At 40.3% G+C, this 21,628-nt stretch overlaps 1 protein-coding gene and 1 pseudogene across 5 annotated transcripts in view; one reads left to right on the top strand and one right to left on the bottom strand.

Annotated features, from left to right (window-relative positions):
* Positions 1-769: 769 nt before the first annotated feature.
* LOC147873853 (salivary alpha-glucosidase-like) lies at positions 770-20,614 on the bottom strand (annotated as a pseudogene). Its single transcript, XR_015535152.1, has 7 exons — positions 20,037-20,614; positions 18,966-18,973; positions 16,196-16,300; positions 13,892-14,017; positions 7,667-8,038; positions 4,710-5,007; positions 770-4,299 (listed from the first exon to the last, which is right to left on the bottom strand). The product of XR_015535152.1 is annotated as a salivary alpha-glucosidase-like (transcript).
* The window catches only part of LOC110832399 (maltase 2), a 35,559-nt gene continuing 18,815 nt past the window's right edge, over positions 4,885-21,628 (top strand). For 2 of the 4 annotated variants that reach the window (XM_022069357.2, XM_022069358.2), the window contains exon 1: positions 4,896-4,992. The gene's annotated coding sequence lies outside the window, so the exon portion shown is untranslated. Of the gene's footprint in view, positions 4,993-21,628 lie in introns of all 4 variants that reach the window. The other 2 variants (XM_022069360.2, XM_022069361.2) reach the window with 2 other exon arrangements.

The following is a 21,628-nucleotide window of genomic DNA, read 5'->3' as shown; positions in this document are numbered from 1 at the left end:
TTTTTTATTTGCATCTCGAACAACAGGAAGAGATTCGATGCGAAGTAATGTTCTAGAATTATTGTTAGGTTAATTTTTAAAAAGTACATTTCTTATAACTCTAGAAGCGGGGCGGGGGACGTACTGCCTTCATACCTTTTTAAAGACTTCGTCTAACTCCAGGGAGAGAAACCTCTTGTCGCGAAATTTCCCGCCTTTTATAGAGCCGGGATGTTCAGGACGAATTAGATTTTGCTCCGTAGTCTCACATCCTATTTATTAATATCATCCTTATAAGTTTAACTTCCCTTCAGGTTTTCCGACTAAAATTCTACATGCAATTTTTGCTTCGGGTGCCACAGATGTGAAATCTAGAAGTCGGTAGTGGCGTGCCTTTGGACGTCGGATGTCGGGGCGTCTTCCCCAAGGTCGGCGTCAATATGGGGTCAATGGGAGAGGCCACGTTAGTTGGCACAGGGCGAGGAGGGAACTCCTTCAGCCAGCCGGAAGTCCTCGTGTGAAGCAGTAGTGGGCTTCTGGGAGTAGGGACGCTGGGCGTCGGCGCGACCAAAAAGTCAGACCGACGTCTTTTTTAAACCTTTGCTTTTTTAATATCAAGCATGGTTTGTTAATTTCTTATGCTCACATGTGCTCGACGCTTCTCATTCAAAATATTTTCAGCAAATCGGTTTTTAAAACATCCATTTTTTTGTTGATTTGTCTTTATTTCTCCCAAAATTTACCCTAAGGAGAGAGCCCAATGTGTGTAACTCACTGAAAATAAAACATATTGGCAGAAACCATCCACTTTTATTTATCTGTTTATTTAACTTCAAATTAAATCAACAATTGTGAAAGTTAGGGGTTGATATTTAGTTTGTAGTATTGTCTGTAGAGTACAGCGCAGTCGTTACTGTGTGCCAGACCGTAAACTTTGTTTGCTAACTTCTGTAGTGTTCTCGTAATCTACCGGGGGTCTAGGCTGGAAACAAAAACTGGGTCGAACGCTCTGTTTTTATTGCAGAATTCACATTTTTCCAGTATTATTTTAAAATTAAGCTAGTCGACTGTGTACTGTCTTGTACGTTACAAAGGGTAAATTGAAATTTGAAATATATTTAGGTTAATACTGAAACGATTTAGACGGAGGTTGTGATTAGTACAGGGAATAAGTACGTAAGTCCACTTTCTGAACGACCTTGTTGTTTTTAGATAAGAATGTCAATTACAGCAGTGATTTTATAATCAAGAAGATATGAAAATGTCGTAAATGTGATATATTGTACTTTGCCTTCGTGGTTTGAATCATCTTTGTACCTTTTCGTTTCGGTACGAAAGGTCATATCGTTGAGAAATGGCTTCCAAACTCCGGCAGAAGACGCCTTATCGGCTAAATTAATAAGACGATGTTGTTTGGTTGGTAATCATGATATAAAATCCGTAGTAACCTTACGTCGGCTTCATTAAAATGCCATGACACTCAAATCCTTCTTTACCGTAGCTTCTGAAATGGGGTCCCATTTTTCGAGATTATCCTCTAATTGGACCAGTAAGGTAATAATCATCTTGACACTTTACTCGCTACGTACGAGACACGCGTTAAAGTGTTCAACTCATTATAAACTTTTCAAGAAGTTTGATGTCTTGATCGGATATAAGTATTTAATGATATTTACAATCGACTGTACTACTTACTTTTCACGTATGAGAAATTTTAATATCGAAAATTAAATTACTTATGGAAATTAGGCACACTGGCTTGTGCATCAAACACTTTTCCTTTCATGCAGAAATGTACAAACAGGAAGATAGCGTAAGGAAGCAAGCAGAAACAGACTGCAGATTCATGTCGGTGTACAAATTCTCCATAGAAGTGTTACATAAGTTACTATGAAAGCATAAACTATTTTTAAATTATGGTTATGACCTTGGTAGACAATCTGTCGTGTCATTTACAATAATTACCCGCACTAGGATTTATATTATTTATTTAGTTTTCTGTCTGACGACAGGTCCATATGAACAGGATCCTTCCATCCTTTTCTCGGACTGGGACCTGTTCATATACGTTCTTGGCAGATGATCCAGAAGTGGTTTGCCATTGCCTTCTTCTGTGTGTGAATGGAGTAATTGTTGGGATGCCACGGAGAAACCGGGGAAGCCCCCGGAGGAAAACTCCGTGTTGCCTAGACCACGGCCTTGCCCAACACAAGTTATAAATTCGGGCACCACCGGGAATCGAACCAGAGACCCCCAGGATTACAAGGCCAGCGTTCTAACTGCTAGACCACCGTTAAGGGAAGACTTGCATGAATTGGGTAAGTTAGTTCTAGAGAGATAATTATCAAATTATTAAATGTATAATAATTAAAATTGCCTAAAATGCCTTACATATATTCTACAGCTACAGAAGAGAAAAGTTACTGAGGACATACTGAGGTAGTATACGATGAACGCGGTTATAATCCGAACACAGAGCATAGAGCAGAAGTCTAGACCATAACAAAGAGGGGAACTGAACTACACTGTAAAAGTTTTACTCTCTGGAGAACATTGAATAAGCAAAGGTGTTTTTCACACCACACGAAGTAGGTCGCTGATTGTTGCCAATTTGGTCATTGTGCAACAGTGTTTTCCGACAGTGAGAATCAAGATTTCTCATTGTTATGCAACAATGACACATATTCATGCAGATTGCCTGCTCCCACAGGAAATTTGCGACATATAGACAGACAGACAGACAGACGTTGATGGGCCCATTTCCCTGCTCACACTAGAGCATGAAGGCCAACCAGAACGGAAGCATGTGATTTATTATACAAAAAAAAACACAATTGTTATTTATATAATAGTTCTGCTGTAGAGACGGACACAATGAACAGTTTTATGAAGTTGTTCAGAAAGGTGCTTAATGTGACAGTTTTAGGTTCCCTTATGATTTATAGGAAAAATGTGTGGTGGGAATTTGACCATTTAAAATTCAGGATAGGTTTGACTGAGAAGGTATCAAGTATTTTAAGCAGTCAGGTTGCCATGGTGATGGCAACGCTGTAAAGAGACTTACGAAATGGAATTTCGCTCGAAGAATAACTACCACTGAAACAAATCTTAAGTCAACTAGATGGTGTGTGGCCTGCAGAAAGCATGTGTGTTATCAGCCGGGCTGGACGACCGAGTTTGGATCCCTGACAGGGGCAGAGGATTTTTCAGACTGGCTCCACCCTGGGGTCCTTTCCCTGGGGCGTGACACTGACCTCAGAGGTGTGTTTGATAAGACTAGGGCTCGAATTGAGATTTAGAGTCACGAAGAGAAAACAGAAGATGAAAATAAGGAAGTAGAAACAAGGAGAATAATAATAAAAACGGAGGAATTCACCACCGCTCCATGATCATCCAATGGAGAATGACAATTTATCTGGGTCTGATGTGCACTGCGTGTGCTCTATCCTTGTCCCTTGACCATTGGATTTCTTTTTAGCAAACTGCATAATGACATAACGCTGAGTTAATCTTAAGATGATTCGTGACCTTGAAACACATGTGACTAATGTTTTTGATACGGTAGGCACATCACGGAAATAAGCTGCTATAGTAGCCAGCAACAAATTGAATGCTTCAAGGCCACGGAAGGACTTCAACCACCCAGTGTGTACTCCTTCGAAATACTCTCATCTGTGTTCATGCTGTTTAACATTTGCAGTTGAAACGGAGTCGTTAAATAATGTTCCATAACCACCCAAGTCTTTCTAACTTTCATTTCCACATGCCTTGTTTGATTCTTAGGTTATTAAATAATGCAACCAACCAGCCAATTAATCGTTTCAACTAATCGATTGATTCTTAGGCTATTTTAAAACGCTGTTTCAACTGCATAGTTGCATTTTTAATTCGATGGACCGATGGAAATTAATAGTGCATCAGAAGATAATGATTTAGAGCGAGGTGATCGTGGCCTATTTCAAAGTGCTATCACGACATTATCCTGGGGAAAGTACGGAAAATGACGAAAGGCGTCAGTCAGGAACAGTTGGTAATCCAGGCGATATTCAGGACAGAGTGTACTGTATTTTTCGTCGTTTTTCTTGCATTTATCAATTCCCTCAGCGCTGTGTAAACAAATTTTTTCCTGGCTACCGCGAGAAATTTCTCAGACAGAGGAACCACGTGGTAGCCTCCGCGCTGGTTGGTTGTAATCGTCGCAGTTCGGGAGCTGGTTGTACGCCTTCTAGTGGCTCTTCCCTGCGGTTTTCTGGGCCTCCAAGTTCAGCTCCACGTAGTTTGGGTTCACAGGCAGCCACGTCGAATCGCAGCTGGATAAACCTTGAAGGCAATAAGGATGCGAGTCGTAATATACACTTTTATGTACAAAATGGACTTCGCCACTAAGTTGAGTTGAACGGTGACTTCGAGACTTGGAGCCCTTTGAAAGATCTCCCGGATATAGGCTGAGGGTAGGTCTGAAAGTGAAAGTAAGGAAAAAGATTGGCTGCCCCTCCGGGATTCGAACCTCGACAGTGCAGCCATTAATCACTTAGTTCGCTGGTTCACTTTTCCCGGCTCACTCAGCTTTGTGTTGTTCACCCCTGTGTGAAGCCACTGTCATATAGAGCAGTGTTACGCTTAGCCCCACGAAAAAGGCCCTAAGTATGTATCTACACGTAAAACCTTGCCTCATAAGAAAGAGCCAATATGCAAAATTTACAGCAAAACGTGGCTGAACACTGACGTACATGGAAGTGGGTGTCCCTAGTTCTTGTTTCTTCCGCTAGTGCTGCTGTCCCACTGAGGTCACGTGTTCGGTCTGAGCAGTGTTTAAGACCCGCATTCATGCCCTGATGATCCTGGCACTGTTCCCACGTTATTTCCGTGTTTTCCATTCCAAATTCTTTGCCGATGTGCCAGGAAGTTCAGTCCGTCGAAGAGTTCCCGACTGAACAGACCCGCCACTCGATGATGATCGTGGTTGCCTAACTGCAAGGAGCAAACACAACGTAAATATCTTAACCAAGTGTGGTAAGTCCTAGTTTTATGGAAGAGATTCGTTCATTTAAAGTCCTTTGTTAAGCAAATATTTATTAAGCGAAATTTAATTTCTTAATTTCTGAAAGGTATCAGGATGATTACAGTGAGGACACACGGAAATAATGAATGTAAATGTTAATGAAAGAATTAAAATTTACAGCTCACGTGTATGATTTTAAAGACAGTCGCGACTATTTCAAATCATGAAAGGATTCAAAAGAAGAAAAATTGTTGCAATGAAGAAAGCTTGTAGTGTTTCAGAAGCGTTCCTCCATGATTTTTGCACATCTGTCTTAGAAATATCTTGCAGGTAGAATAAAGAATTATAAATAATTTATTTTATATTTCGTCGTAAATTCATAACGTAGACACTTATTAAGTTAAAAATATGCAGATCTTAATCAGCTCTATTATGCAATGTGCCAAACGTTTAAGCGATGATTAGTTGAGTGATTTTATAAATTTTGATTTTAAGCTTAATTTAAGTAAGAGTTAGACGAGAACGATACGAGCGAAAATGAAAATTTCCCCAGCTTCAATTTTGTTGACGCCAGAATACAGTGATAATGTATGTGGGCGTTCGATGGCGCAAGTTTATGTGGTTCTGAGCGTCTGTGTCAGATAAACGAGTAATGTTAATTGAACGAGAAATTAGTGTAGATGTACGCACAGCGGTCTACATTGAAGCGATGTTCGATAAATTTAAATTACCTGTTGTATGATCTGGTGATTTCACAGGGACTTGATTTAACAACGTTCTCTCGGGCTACCAGCCGTCGTGTGAAGTGGTTGAAAGGCGAAAAAATCCAAAACAAAAGCCAACGTTTCGAGGACCATCTCTGTCCATGTCCTCAGGTCACTGATGCGGCTGAATTGCCTATTTTCGTACTGACCGATGCGAAGTTGATGTTCCGTATTGTGTTTAATTGCATTGTGCCACTGCATGAAAACCTAACCTAATCTAACCTTTTGTGCTCTCACCTCGAGCGTAAATCTCTGAATGCATATCGGAGCGAAAAATGGCTCGAATGAAAAATTATAGACGCGAATGAAACAATATACGTCGAACCTTTTTTTCCCTGTAATTCTTTTCTTGGATCGTAGAGATAATTAAACAAAAATAATTTTTATCCTGTGTCATCTTTCAAATCGAGAACCGTTGGAGTGATTTTGGAAAAAAAGAAGTAAAATTGCTTGTCAGCCCAGATGTTATGCTGTTTTTTAACAGAGAGTCACAAATTGAAAATGTAAAGGCAATAACAGAGCGAACGCTCCAGAATTGTTACATTGTGAGTACATTCTAGAACAAAAATATGAAAGTACGAGGTGCGATCGGAAAGTTTCAAGACTGCGCCTATAAAAACCCATACACTTATCTCAGGTATTAAATTCATCCATCACCCTCGAAGTAGTTCCCCTGGGAGTGAACACAACGATCCCAGCACCGCTGCCAAGCCTGGAAGCATCCCTGGAAATCTTTCTTTGTCAGCCTGTCAAGCACCATCTGCGATTCTGCCTGAATCTCTTCTATCGTCTCAAATCTCCTTCCCTTTAGCTAAATTTTCATCTTTGGGAAGAGGAAGAAGTCACACGGAGCTTAGAAAGGAAGTTGGGGTCGGTTCTTGCAAGATCTTTGAGCTCCTGACAAACGAGAAGTCGATTCTGCTTCTGGTCCTCAGACAGGAGCCTTGGCACAAACTTGGCTGCGATGCGTCGCATGTGGAGTTCTTCCTTTAGAATCAGCTGACAGGTCCCATAGCCTATCCCAACAATGTCGCACAAGTCGTTGATGGTACGACGTCGATCTTCGTGAATGGCCTGCCGAGTCTTCGTAACATTTTCGGGCGTTGTGCTCGAAGATGGTCGTCCAGAACGCTCGTCATCATCGATAGAGGTTCGGCCATTTTTAAAACGTGAATGCCACACAAAAGTTTGTGCACGACCCATTGCGGACTCCCCAAATGCTTGCTTTAGCATTTCATAGGTTTCCGTAGCCGTTTTGGCGAGTCTTTGGCAAAATTTGATGCACACGCCATTCCGAAATCGCAGGAGGGTCGGTGTAATGCACTACCAAAACGCCCGTAACTAAGAAACAAATGCTAATTCGATGATACCGGCTGGCACACTGATTCACTATGAATGTAGGCCGCACCCCCTAACGGCAGAAGCTCGTACTACATCCGGTTCGCCCTCTATTGACACAGTCTTGAAACTTTTCGATCGCACCTCGTATATAACATTAAATTGGTATTTCTTATATCTTCAAAACAATTACACACAATGATAATCAGAAAATCACGTGATATTTGGAATGCGGCTTCTTTCGTGATTTGAAGAATACGACACATTCTTTATTGAAATATTATTTTATGCCTCTAAGCCCAAATTTTATACCCTAATAATAATAATAATTCAATTCAATTCATTTATTTAAGTGCTTGACAACAGCCAAAAAGGCCAATAAACTCCAAGCACTAAACCAGAGTACAGGATAAAATATAATAAATAATTAAATTCATTTCAGCAATAATAAAAGTAAAACATTACAAATACAAAAACAAACAAAAAATGAAACTAAATATATAAATGTACCATATTAATAATAATAATTCTATTCATTTATTGAATCATATTCCACAAATAAATGGGCTAAATACGATACCTAACAATAACAATAATAATAATGAACTTTGAGGTCACAACAGAACGGATATCCGCTTACCACACAGTTCAGCCAAAGATCATCGTACATATGAGCCAAGTAATCGTTAATGCTGTTGCTGAAGTCATAAGCGGTCGAATAGCTGAAGAGGTCGGTGATGAGTCTGAAGTTAAAGGAGAAGTAGACCCGTGGGACACTCGGTATACCATAGCAGTCCATTGCTTGCTGTGCAGAGCCACGCGCTTCGAGCTTAAGCACCCTGCAAGTACCACGTGTTGTAACAGGATCGAGAGGTTTTGATCTGAGTGATCTTATTTCTACCCGGAATCTGTCGATTAAAGGATCCAGCGTCGGATCTGACACAACGGTTATTCGCTATTGTCACTAAATCAAACGAATCAACAGTGAGAAATTTATTTAATTAACTAAATATATAAATAAATATCCAAGTATTTAACTAGGTGACTAGCTAAGTAAGTTGCCAAGGTTGAATGTAGGTAAAGAGGTAATTAGGCGACTAATCAGCTAAGTAAGCAGGTCATTAGGGGAAGGTCGTACGAGTATAGTACCGGACAGCGTTCATTATCAGACAGCGCTTACTTTTCCGAAACGTAGCTATTTAGTGACACTTGTCAAGTATCGGAGTCTTGTCTATGTTCGTCACAGACGACAGTCCTTAGTTGGAGTAAATCCGTTTAGCCGGTCAGCCGCTGTGAGGGAATCTTTCAATTTGTACAAATTTTGATCTACGTTGTTTACTTTTTGGAAGGCTGTATCAACTAATTCTGGCAAGTGAAACAATTATTCAAATTATTTTACTTTTGTTGTATCAACTACTGACTGTATATGTAGAATTATTTTATTCCAGCAGTAAGCACTGGATATACAGCAGCCATTTTCTCTTTACGTGTCTGTCGTCTAATATCGGACAGTGTGGTTTCTGGTAGTACCGGACAAACAACAATTTTCGAAAATATTATTTAAGAATAAATACAATTTAGTTTGCTTCTATTTTTTGGAGAGATAACTGGTTTTGGTGTTTCTTTATTTTGTTTCATGCATTAAAATTAAATTTGATATTAGAATGGACGACAGCCCAATGCAAAAAAGAAACGAGGACAATCGACAGAAGATCAAATGAAACTTGTAAGACTTGAGGTTCTCACAGCGGTGAGTATGAAGATTTCTGTCTTCTGGGTTATTGCGCTGTGTAGTCTGGTCGATGTTAACCAACGTTTCAGAGGTCATACTGCCTCCGTCATCAGAGTATGAAGATTTCTGTCTTCTGGGTTATTGCGCTGTGTAGTCTGGTCGATGTTAACCAACGTTTCAGAGGTCATACTGCCTCCGTCATCAGGGCGATGAATATTCATCGCCCTGATGACGGAGGCAGTATGACCTCTGAAACGTTGGTTAACATCGACCAGACTACACAGCGCAATAACCCAGAAGACAGAAATCATCAAATGAAACTTGCTATAGATAAGGTTAGGAATAAGGAGATGTGTTAAGAGAAGCATCAGATACTTTTTCAGTCCCCAAAAGTTCTCTTGGAGATGGACTAACAACATTGCAAGAAGGAGAAATGGTAAAAATGACACCCGACATTGGTTGATTTCGGAGAAATTTCACCTACAACAGCGTGCATCATCTGTTCAGAAATATTTGACTAGGACTGCATACAATGTCTTGTAGTGGTTGGGCGCATGAAAACTGAGCCGATACTGAGTGAAATATGTCATATTACAAATGTGATTCCTGAAAAATACGTTAAGATTCATAAAGACTGAAAGTTTCTATCAAAACGGAAAAAAAACCCATTATAAGTACAGTAGTGTCCGATACTAGACGCCAATTTTTGTAATGTTTAAAATGTAAACAATTTTCTAAACACATTTTTATTTACTTTTTTGGCAATTTGTTTTATTCAAAATACATGTTTCACGAAGAAAAAGGGTTCAAATTTGTGAAAATTAATATTTTTTAATTTCAAATTACGCATTCCTCCCCTCGCTCCGAAATCCTTAGGTGTCCGGTACTATACGACCTTCCCCTAGTTAAGTAAGTGACTCAATCCGTGGACTAGATCCTATTTGACAATATAACATTTAATAACACTAGTTTTCTTATAAGGTGGGTGATTTGAAGTTGTTTGTACGCGCAGATTACGAAAACGGTAGGGACGATGATCGATAAGTTAAAAATTCAAAATGGTGGATGTTATAAAAATGTTGTCGCCCAGATTTAAATTAAGCCTATTTATAATTGTTAGTTTTCTTGTGGAGTGTAATTGCTCACCTCGCTGGCAGCATTGCTCTGTGTCGAATGGCGGCAAAAATTAATAGTTTATACTTCAAAATATCTAAACAGAGAATTTGCTGACATCTTAATAGTTTTGTTTATGATTTTACTGTTTCATAATTTCATTATCGCACTCTGAAACATGATTAGGCAAGAAACTTGTAATAGAATGGTCATTTAGATTGGTTGGGTAAGAAATGTGTATAGAATTTTCGTGAGAAATTTTCTTGGAAATAAGGTGTCCACTTGGAAAACCAAGAATATATCTGTTTGAGTGGATCTGAGGGAATTATGTTGTAGTCAAACGGACTGCATTTCATTGGCTCATAATTAACCCTTGTTTCTAGGTTATTCCACATGTTTGTAGCAACAAAGCAGTTTGTACTCATTTGCTTTAACCATATTCACAGCTACTCTCATCAATAACGTTACGTCATTAAATTACCATATCGCATGTTTCGGTGGGATTTTGTGACGAAGCTGTTTCATGGAGGGGCACAATTATCATCCGTTCTAACAGCCAGCTCGGAATCCGTCCACGCCCCTGTCCAACCAGAACCGGAGAGTTGACCTTTTTTCAACTTTTACTGACTACGACGTCTGGCATCCTCCATTTCAGAACTCAGTTCTGAACCTCTGAGAAATTTCAACCATTAGCCCATCGCAAGTAATCGACTTCACACGACAGAAACACTGACACCTATTATTCTTTCAAAGCTTTGACGCAGTTTGATTCTGTAAAGAAAGACTGCTTTGGACATTGTCCGTTGTCTAGGCATATTTGATACACGTGACGTTTCGGGAGTTGGCTCTACTCCCGTTTTCAAGCGATTGGTTGTTTTTATGTTGACAAATTTGATATTGCTTTTTCAATTGTAAATCTTACAACGGTTGGAATATAATCTGGCATTTTCTGAATATTCGATTAGTATTAACCTCAGTTGTGTAGTGTTTAACGTTCTAGTCTAGCACCCGAAAGGTCCCGAGCTGGTTCCCAAACTGTTGTTACTAGTAATATTAAAAAGAATCTGTCAGTAAAATGTCATAGAGTCACCTGAAGATTAGCCAAATCTCGAAGGAAGTTATTTCTCTTTTTTCAGAGTAGAAGCGACGAGGCTAGGGGAAGGAAGGGTTTCTGAGTTTGCATACAAAAGCCGAGAGAACGTACGAGGTGCGATCGGAAAGTTTCAAGACTGCGCCTATAAAAACCCATACACTTATCTCAGGTATTAAATTCATCCATCACCCTCGAAGTAGTTCCCCTGGGAGTGAACACAACGATCCCAGCACCGCTGCCAAGCCTGGAAGCATCCCTGGAAATCTTTCTTTGTCAGCCTGTCAAGCACCATCTGCGATTCTGCCTGAATCTCTTCTATCGTCTCAAATCTCCTTCCCTTTAGCTGAATTTTCATCTTTGGGAAGAGGAAGAAGTCACACGGAGCTTAGAAAGGAAGTTGGGGTCGGTTCTTGCAAGATCTTTGAGCTCCTGACAACCGAGAAGTCGATTCTGCTTCTGGTCCTCAGACAGGATGCGTCGCATGTGGAGTTCTTCCTTTAGAATCAGCTGACAGGTCCCATAGCCTATCCCAACAATGTCGCACAAGTCGTTGATGGTACGACGTCGATCTTCGTGAATGGCCTGCCGAATCTTCGTAACATTTTCGGTCGTTGTGCTCGAAGATGGTCGTCCAGAACGCTCGTCATCATCGACAGAGGTTCGGCCGGCCATTTTTAAAACGTGAATGCCAAACAAAAGTTTGTGCACGACCCATTGCGGACTCCCCAAATGCTTGCTTTAGCATTTCATAGGTTTCCGTAGCCGTTTTGGCGAGTCTTTGGCAAAATTTGATGCACACGCCATTCCGAAATCGCAGGAGGGTCGCTGTAATGCACTACCAAAACGCCCGTAACTAAGAAACAAATGCTAATTCGATGATGCCGGCTGGCACACTGATTCACTATGAATTTAGGCCGCAACCCCTAGCGGCAGAAGCTCGTCCTACTTCCGGTTCGCCCTCTATTGACACAGTCTCTAAACTTTCCGATCGCACCTCGTATTTCCTACTGAAAGAACAGGAAATAATCAGACAAATAAGGAATAAAGAGGCCTTATTTCTGTTATCCACTAAGTTCGGAACACATCCCGTCCGTGTTCCCATATGACTCTACTTTTATGGCCAACTGGAGATTATGCAAAGACGATTGTAATTGTTTCATTTGATAAATAGAGTATTCGAATTACTACAAAATCAATTAGGCCCATGAGAATTTTGTGAAATACTGTAGGGGGATTTGAATTTTTAAAAACTTAACTTCAAATTGTATAGCCTAACAGCACTTCTTATGACTTCCGAGTAGTTATGATTGGATTGATGTTTTAAATCAGTGTCTGATTGAGTGATACTGGTGAAGTAGATTAGGAGGATACGTGGAAATTATGTTTGTGGGCTAATGGTTCATTACAAACACATGGACTTTCTTGTTCTTTATCGGTGCGATACGTTATCTGTATTTGCCTCCAGGTTATCTAATTAGTTTGTTTTCAAGTTGTAGTTCACAAGGTGAACTCCTCTGTTGTCGCAATAATATTTACGACATTAATCAGCTGTCAAAATAATTAACTTAGCTTCAGCAAAAAAAAGTATTCTTCTGGACGAAAGTTTTCGGTCGTTTCGGAGCTGCTGGTCGATATTAAAACCAAATATAGATACATAACTCCATGAAGAAGATTCCTTTTCCAAGAAAAAAGGTTTATTACCGCGTTCTCAAAGGTCCTAATTGGTATAAAATACGTTCATGTGAACGGTTTCTGACGCAACAGTTATGGTATTTAAGCAAGAGTCTACACGGCGTCGAACCTCGGAGCAGGAACAGCATATCAAATTTCAGAATTCAATACATCGAATTTTAAAACCTGAACTTTAAATTTTATGAAGTAGCGGGCGTCCAAAAATTGCATTCTCCGAGTCCACGGAAGAACTTGGCCTGATTTACCTGGCAAATTTTTAGTAGCGAAGAAAAATTCGAAATGGACGGAAAGATTTTTAATTTATTAGAACAACAAAATGCCATATCAAATGCATTGCAAGGATACTGCTATATTAACAAAGGACTCAGTTTGAAGTCCCTCAAAATTCCGCTTTTTCGTGTTCGCAACGTTGTAAGATTTTGCTGTGACCTTGAAACATACAATTTGGTGACGTCTACTATACCAACAAATTTTATGAAGTAACTGTGCAGGATATGTAACGTCTCGATTATTTGTCTACAATGTAAGAATTAAAAGTAGAATACATTCGGGGAAAGCTCGTTTTTATTCAATTCAAAAACTGTTATCATCTCGTTTACTATCCAATACACTAAAGGTCAGGATATATAAAACAATAACTTTGCTTGTTATGTTGTATGATTGTGAAACATGGTCTCTTACCTCGAAGGAAGAACGCAGATTACAAGTATTTGAAAACAAGGAACTCAGGAGGATATTTGGCCCTAGGAAGGATAAAATAAGTTCGAAATTTAGAATTCTGCATAACGAGGAGCTGCGTGAATTGTACGGGTCACCTAACACAGTGAAACCTCTGAGCCTCCGATGGGCTGGACATGCAGCAGGCATGGGATGGAAAGGCAAGGGGTGCATACAGGATTTTGGTAGGGAATCCTTCTAGAAAACGACCACTGGGCAGACCAAGAAGGAGATAATACGACAATATCAAGATGGATCTTAGGGAGGTTGGCTATGATGATGGCAAATGGATGGAGTTGGCTCAGGATCGTGTCCGGTGGCGGGCTTTGGTGTTGTCGGTGTTGGACCTGCGCGTTCAAGGAGTTGGTTAGTTAGTTATGACAGTGTTATTGTGAAGAGAAAAATTAACCACGCGGAGAAATGATGTGTACGGAAGCGAAGTATATTTCAGCGTGACCCACCTTCATTTCCTCGACAGCAAGCGGGTTTTAGTAGTTGAGGTCGGGTTGTTTGGGGTCGAATTGGTGCAGGTAATACTGGTCTCTTTCCTCACGCCATATCCAGGCCGGACCCCCAAACACACTTTGCTATATGGACCATTAAGCACACATTACATACAGTAAAAGCCGTAAGGGGACAGACAGGTCTTGATACACTGTTCGTTGGGTAAGAACACGTAAGTTACAGTGGAACGTTTATGTCTCCTTGTTATGCTCGATCGTACGTAAATAATTTCCTCTAACAGCGCCATTGTTCCTGCAAACGTGGCTACTTAATCAATGTGACAATATTAATAAATCAAATGTAATTTTTGGAAATGCCGTTCGGCTCAGAACACTGGAAGAGAATTACTCCATCAGCGAGGTGGATCCTAACACTGCTGCTGTGTACGTGGTTATGATTTAATATTTTAATATATTTAAATATTTCACGGGGACACTTAACATTTTACGGATAAACAGCATTGCAATAAAATGACGTACTACGATATATTTACGTGTTTTTTCCCCGAATGCTTCACGAAAATTGTTATTCTAGTGGCAGCAGAAACTACAGTGATCAAAAAACAAACCAGACCGTTTAATAAAATCTTCTGTAATGAAACATAAATGTAGAGAATAAATACGAATCAGCTGTTTCCGTTACTGTGTCATATCGCCGGAACTGAACCTGTTGTGCACAAAGCAGGTAGAGATTTTAAATTTTTTTATGAGCAGTATTTTAAACGTCGTGACCAAATTTATATGACCACGCGGCCAGATATTATAATGCCAAAGCTTGGCTAATCGTGCATACTGTAATTGCGTGGTTAAATACGGACGGACTTTTTTTTTCTAGCTTTCGTCTCATCGCACAATTTCTATAATTCCCATCGTCAAGGTATGCTAACGTCTTTGTATTTGTTTGTTTGTCATCAGTATTTCGACTGGTTTGATGCGGTCCTCCATTTTCGCCTATCTTGCGCCAATCTCTTCATTTCCACATCCTCAAAAATCTGCGTCATATATTCCAATCTTTGTCTCCCCTTACAATTCTTCCCTTCAAATGTTCCTTTCATTACCAAATTAACCAATCCTGGGTGCCTCAGAATGTGTCCCACCATCTTATCTCTTCTTCTCGTAAGTTTTTTCCATAAATTTCTTCCTTTGTCTATTCTGTCTAAGACCATCTCATTTCGTACTTTATCAGTCCACTTAATTTTCAACGTCCTTCTATAGCACCACATTTCAAATGTTTCTATCCTTCTTCTTTCTGGTTTTCCCACTGACCATATTTCGCTGTGCTCTAAACATACAACTTTAGAAAAATCTTTCTTAATTCCAGGTCTTTGTATATGACAGGCCAATTCAATAGTTGATTTCATTCATTGACAATTTCATTTACCGAAGAATGCCCTCGGAATAAAATATTTTTTATGTTAGAAGCGGATAATAATTGTTATTATGATGATGGAGGCAGCAGGGACCTCTGTAACGTCAGTAAACTTCTACCAGACTACACAGCGCTGTAACCCAAAAGACAGTCTTTTTAGGACTCACCGCCGTGAGAACCTCAAATCATACCAAGTTCCTGACCGTTATAACCAAGTAAATTTCAAATTTATATTAAGAAAGTTTCAGAGAGATCGTTGTAAACGGAGGGCCATTAATTGAAGTTAAGTCATGCGTTTTTCTGAATTTTAACATACCTGATTGAAAATTAGGAAAATCAGACACAACGCTTTGATTAATTGTCGACGTGCAACAATTAATCAACATGATGCAGGGTTTTATGTGAGCAGACGAAAATTTCCTACTTTTACTTAAAAAATGAACTTTAATGCCTGAAAGGGTTCACATGAACGACCCAATTCGACTTCTATGCAAGTCGCCTCCCTCCGCAGTCCATTACAAGGCCTGTATCTTTATGGTACGTCACAGGGTGAACGCAGGCGAACAAGCAACCACCATGCCCCTGGGGGATTCAAAATATATAAAAGACGAGGAATTATTGATTTATTTAGGGCCCCACTAGCGTTTCAAGAAGTACTCTGTTGCTTGAAGTTTATCATTTTCAAAGTTATAAGACTTCTTTTTATAATACCTGCGTACAGGCCGCGTAAGACAGAGCAGGTGTTCGATTGATCGATGTGGGCTCACGTAAGATATTTAGACAGGCTTACAGATGGCAGCTTCTCCCATTCGTATTGAATTAATCGTCTCAAGAGTTTAATAAATTACGCGCACAATTTTTTCGCCTTAGCAAGAACTTCATCGAAGTTTTTCAGTGTTCCAAAGGAACGTCTTGGAAATTTGAAATGTAACCATCGGTGATGCATGCACGGATGACAACCAAACTCGACCAAACCCGATGTCCTTCAAATGGTCCAACTATCAGAAAGTCTGTTGTTGTAAAAGACGTGTTGTAATATTTTTTACGACGTGTAAAGGACGTGGTGAAGCCTCGCTAAGAGAGAGACACTTTTCTTCGTTGTTCGTTTTGATAGCGTTCATAAACTCAAGAGAACGGAAGTTCAGGATTCGTCTCTGTAACTGATCCTGAGTCCACGGTACGGACTCTTCCGTGGTAAAAAGTGTTCATCACAGTGTGTGTAAAAGCCACAGAGTGGACCACACGGGACTAAATCACTGCAAAATAATGTTGTTTAAATTCTTAGAAAAATATTTTGACATACGAATGAAAAAATAACTGAAAAATTCGGGATATTTGAAAAAGATAGGCCTGTTAACTTAAATAAAATAATCCTTTAAACCTGCAAGCAATGGAAACCTGAGGGGAGGAGACCACTGAGGAGACCTAGACGTAGATGGGAAGATAATGTCAGGCGGGATCTATGGGAGATAGGAGTTGAAGGAGACCGGATTTTGTTGGCCCGCGACAGGGTCCGGTGGAGGGCTTTAATTAATTCGGTGATGAACCTTCCTGGTTTGGTAAGCCATCTGGTTGGTTGGGTCCACTATTTGGGAAGCCTGAAGGGAAGAGACCGCTGGGGAGACCTAGACATAGATGGGAGGATAATCTCAGGCGGGATCTATGGGAGATAGGAGTTGAAGGAGACTGGATTTTGTCGGCCCAGGACAGAGTCCGGTGGAGGGCTTTGGTTAATTCGGTGATGAACTTTCGGGTTCGGTAAGCCATCTGGTTGGTTGGGTCCACTATTTGGGAAGCCTGAGGGAAAGAGACCGCTGGGGAGACCTAGACGTAGATGGGAGGATAATGTCAGGCGGGATCTACGGGAGATAGGAGTTGAAGGAGACTGGATTTTATTGGCCCAGGGCAGGGTCAGGTGGAGGGCTTTGGTTAATTCGGTGATGAACCTTCGGGTTCGGTAAGCCATCTGGTTGGTTGGGTCCACTATTTGGGAAGCCTGAGGGGAAGAGACCGCTGGGGAGACCTAGACGTAGATGGAAGGATAATCTCAGGCGGGATCTATGGGAGATAGGAGTTGAAGGAGACTGGATTTTGTTGGCCCAGGGCAGGGTCCGGTGTAGGGCCTTGGTTAATTCGGTGATGAACCTCCCGGTTCGGTAAGCCATCTAGTTAGTATGGACGAGTATATAAATCATTGAAATAAGTTTCAGAAATGAAAGCAAATGTAAAGGCAATTTGCGAGAAAAATGTGTAAATATATGTAATAACAGTGACCACACCGAATCAGCATTGCTCTCAATTATTGTTTTTAAGTAAGACCGTGTTTAATCGTTTTTATGACAACATACAACACAACGTGGAACGCCACTGCAAGCACTCTTCGCGAAATATTATTGGAATTATAAAATCGAAGAGGATGAGATGGGCAGGGTATGTAGCATGCATGGGAGTGTTAATAAATCTTAACAAAAGTTTGTACGAAAATCCTGAAGCGAAGACCTAGTCGCAGATGGGAGGATAATATTAAAATGAATCTTGAGAAAATTATGGCGAAAAAGTTCACGTGACTCAGGAGTGACCTGTAGCGGGCTGTAATGAATCTTCGGGTAGCTGGGCGACTGTCAGCTTTATATGTAGTCAGTCAGGACGTTTAGTAGCTCGACATCTTGCCTACATGGACCCTTTACGAGTGTCAGCTGATAGGTTTTGCTCAAAATAAACAACGTGGTTTTCCCCAGACTAAACTCTTTAATGTGGCAAGCGACGTGTTTTCTAGCAGGCAGCAACTGAATTATTTAGACTGTATTTGTCGTTTAAAATGTTAATTAATTGCAGGACTCTGTATATTCTGTCTATCCATATATAATGCCTGAAGAATGATTGTAAAAATGTTGAAATACATTTACTAATGCACGGAGTTGAATAATGTCTCTGAACACTGCTGAGGAAATTCACGTATTTATCACTGATGTTACAACACTTCATAACTCTGTCGATGTCGGTCTTTTTGGGTTATAACTCTCCGCAAGTAGGAACCATAATTTCGGAGAAATAAACTGTCACCTTCTTCAAGGTGGAGATGGAGCCAGCATGTTTCTCCAAAACGTTGGTTTCCATCTACAAGTCCACTCGATGTTACAACCCAGAAAACGAACATCGACCACTTCGCCAAAGCGAGATTCTGAAATCTCACTTCGTAACTCTGATCTGATTGTACTTAGGAAGAAATGAGACGATACATTTTATAGGCGCCCTGTGTATCGTTTATCCGTATCAGACTTACTGTTTTAAAGATCAAGATGTCTGCTTCAGAGTTTTGGAATATCAGTTCATCCAACAAAATATTTCGCGTTATGGATATCCAATGTTTTGTGCGACTCATAAATCAAGGATTTCTTATTATCATCATCTTCCAGATAATAACATGGCCTCTCATAAGTGCTGGAAGGTTTATTTTGAAACCGATACAGTCATCTGATTGTAAAATCGAACCAGATAAGAAGATAATATTCGAAATGTATTATCGCCAATGAAGAAATAAACCACGTTTTCTAGTTAACACATTTCGAACACCTCCGGTCAACACTTGTGCAATGCAAGGATGGTTTTACCTCTTCTGTCTTAATACTTCCGTTTATCGTACTTCTCAGACTTCTCCATCACCTTTCTTCCTAAATCGTGCGGTCGTTCCCCGGTTGCAAAGCACCCCGCTTCTCAAATACAAGTGACATATCTTTATACAACAGTTTCATGACCCCTCCTCCTCATTTTCACCCTGAAGATGGCAGCATCAGTGCTAGTCGAAACGTTCGATAGCCTTAAGGAATAGCCGACATTTTTTTGAACTCCAGGCGAGAAAACACAAGGATAAGAACGACACAATTCTGTTAGACTACCCGTGAAACTCACGTGCTGAAAAACTGGCTTACGAAAAGGCGCTTTGAACGGTAAGTGATTTGTGTGCAAAGTGTATCCCATGTTCTGTACTTATCCGTGAAAATCTACTTCATCATTGCCAGTTTCGCTGTGTAATGTTGTGCCTTCGTTCGTAAACAGATGTTTTCTTTGAAGGGTTGGTTCCCTCCCTCGTCCTGATGTTAATTTATTGCAGATACGAAAAGCAATTTGTTATTTAAAAATCAATCCCGATGGTACAGTAAGGAAGACGACAAAATTTTTTTGTGTCTCGTTAAATATCCACCTTGTCTTAATGAGATTCGCATCAATTTTATGTCATAGCAAAGTTTTATAATGTACTTTTTGTGAGTTTTATTTAAAGTTGACTGAGGATTCATGTAAAGTAGACGTTGCATTGGTTTAATACGAGCGTATTTTTATTGTGAAGGTTAGTTTTGCATGTAACAAACACAACTCTTAATCGGAATATGCAAGGCGAAGGAAAATAATCCTGCCTAAATGCCGAATATTTACAGTGGGACCACATGAGAGCATGCCACATCAACAGTAAAACAAATTCCGACGTTTCGGAGACATTTTCCGCATCTAAACCCTGGAATTGATATGCAGACTCTTCTTAAATCCAAACATACTTAACTGCGTTTTATGCAAGTTAGTTAAGTTCATATAATACATGCTTTTTTGTGATGTTGATGAACAAAGAAAGAAATGTGATAATTTCTGAAGATATTAAATTATTTATTTTATTTGAAATGTTAGTTAAAATTCCAACTATAGTTTTACAATGAGTAAAATACGACATATAAGTGAAGATACTGTTACCTTTAAGATATCCAATACCGTCTCCATCACTGTCCTTGAAAGATCACGGATAGATCTGGTAGAACACAGTGGTCTGCCACCAGTCCAACTCTGCCTCGGGCTGCTCAGGATACGGGCTGACCCCAGCAACTGCTACCAGGGAAACCAAACACCACAGGATTCTCATGGTGACTGTCATTAGTGTCTACACAGTCAACTAGGTTTATATATCCCGTTGATAATCTAGCGAGTCATCGCTACTGTTGTTGGATTGACCTCAAGTTCATTCATCATCGCCTGTTCTCTGACTTGTGAACACTCACACTAGCGTTTGTACCTGACGCGTCATCTGAAGAATGACTTAATTCAGGGTCAAAGGTTTTCTGAGACATGAACATCTTTTGGTTGCAGTCCAAGTGAAATGGCCAATCATATTCACGGTTGCTTCTAATTTTTCTGTCTCTGTTCTTGATTTCTTAGTCTGATGAAATGCAGAATATCATTGTGGATATAAGCAGGTTTATCAGCTCTTATTTTAATCTGCGGCAAGTCCAAACAGAAACTTCCATCTTCAATTTTTACTCGTGATCTTTCGCCCCTTGATTCGTCACTGTCCAGATGACGTAGGACCTGTCGTCCGTCGAGGAAAATAATCATTTACAATCTTATCAACGTTATTGACCCCTATTTTGTGGCATTATAATCAAGGATCATGTCAGGCATGTGAGACACTTCTTAACCTCTCAATTTGCTATCGCGATATTCTGTTGATAAGGCAGTGACTGCCCTACATTTTTTTTAGAAAACTTATGATGCCATTGTTACTTTGCTATGAAGTTCAAAGATTAAAGATTCTACTTATTTTCTTCTTCTTTGAAGTAGTTCGTACGCAATTTAATTCGTCTCTCTTCATGGAGCGTTAGAATGTGATGTCGCGACTCGACAGATTTTCATCAAAGGGAATTTTGTAAAAAAATTGTCTGTTGTCACACCGTGGACTTTCTCTCAGATAAGTGAGATCCATGAGCCACGGTGGTCTAGCGGTTAGAACGCTGGCCTTGTAATCCTGGGGTCCCAGGTTCGATTCCCGGCTGTGCCCGAATTTATAACTTGTGTTGGGCAAGGCCGTGGTCTAGGCAACACGGAGTTTTCCTCCGTGGCATCCCAACAATTACTCCATTCACACACAGAAGAAGGCAATGGCAAACCACTTCTGGATCATCTGCCAAGAACGTATATGAACAGGTCCCAGTCCGAGAAAAGGATGGAAGGATCCTGTTCATATGGACCTGTCGTCAGACAGAACACTAAATAATAATAAGATGGGGTGGTCTAGCGGTTAGAACGCTGGCCTTGTAATCCTGGGGTCTCGGGTTCGATTCCCGGCTGTGCCCGAATTTGTAACTTGTGTTGAGCAAGGCCGTGGTCTAGGCATCACGGAGTTTTCCTCCGGGGGCTTCCCCGGTTTCTCCGTGGCATCCCAACAATTACTCCATTCACACACAGAAGAAGGCAATGGCAAACCACTTCTGGATCATCTGCCAAGAACGTATATGAACAGGTCCCAGTCCGAGAAAAGGATGGAAGGATCCTGTTCATATGGACCT

This window comes from Zootermopsis nevadensis, unplaced genomic scaffold (genome assembly GCF_977971745.1).
Source record: "Zootermopsis nevadensis isolate Lab colony 2312 unplaced genomic scaffold, Znev_1.0 Znev_ptg000013l, whole genome shotgun sequence".
Lineage (NCBI taxonomy): Eukaryota > Metazoa > Arthropoda > Insecta > Blattodea > Termopsidae > Zootermopsis > Zootermopsis nevadensis.
Note: the sequence above shows the minus strand (reverse complement) of the source record. Positions and strands in the feature narration are given on the sequence as shown.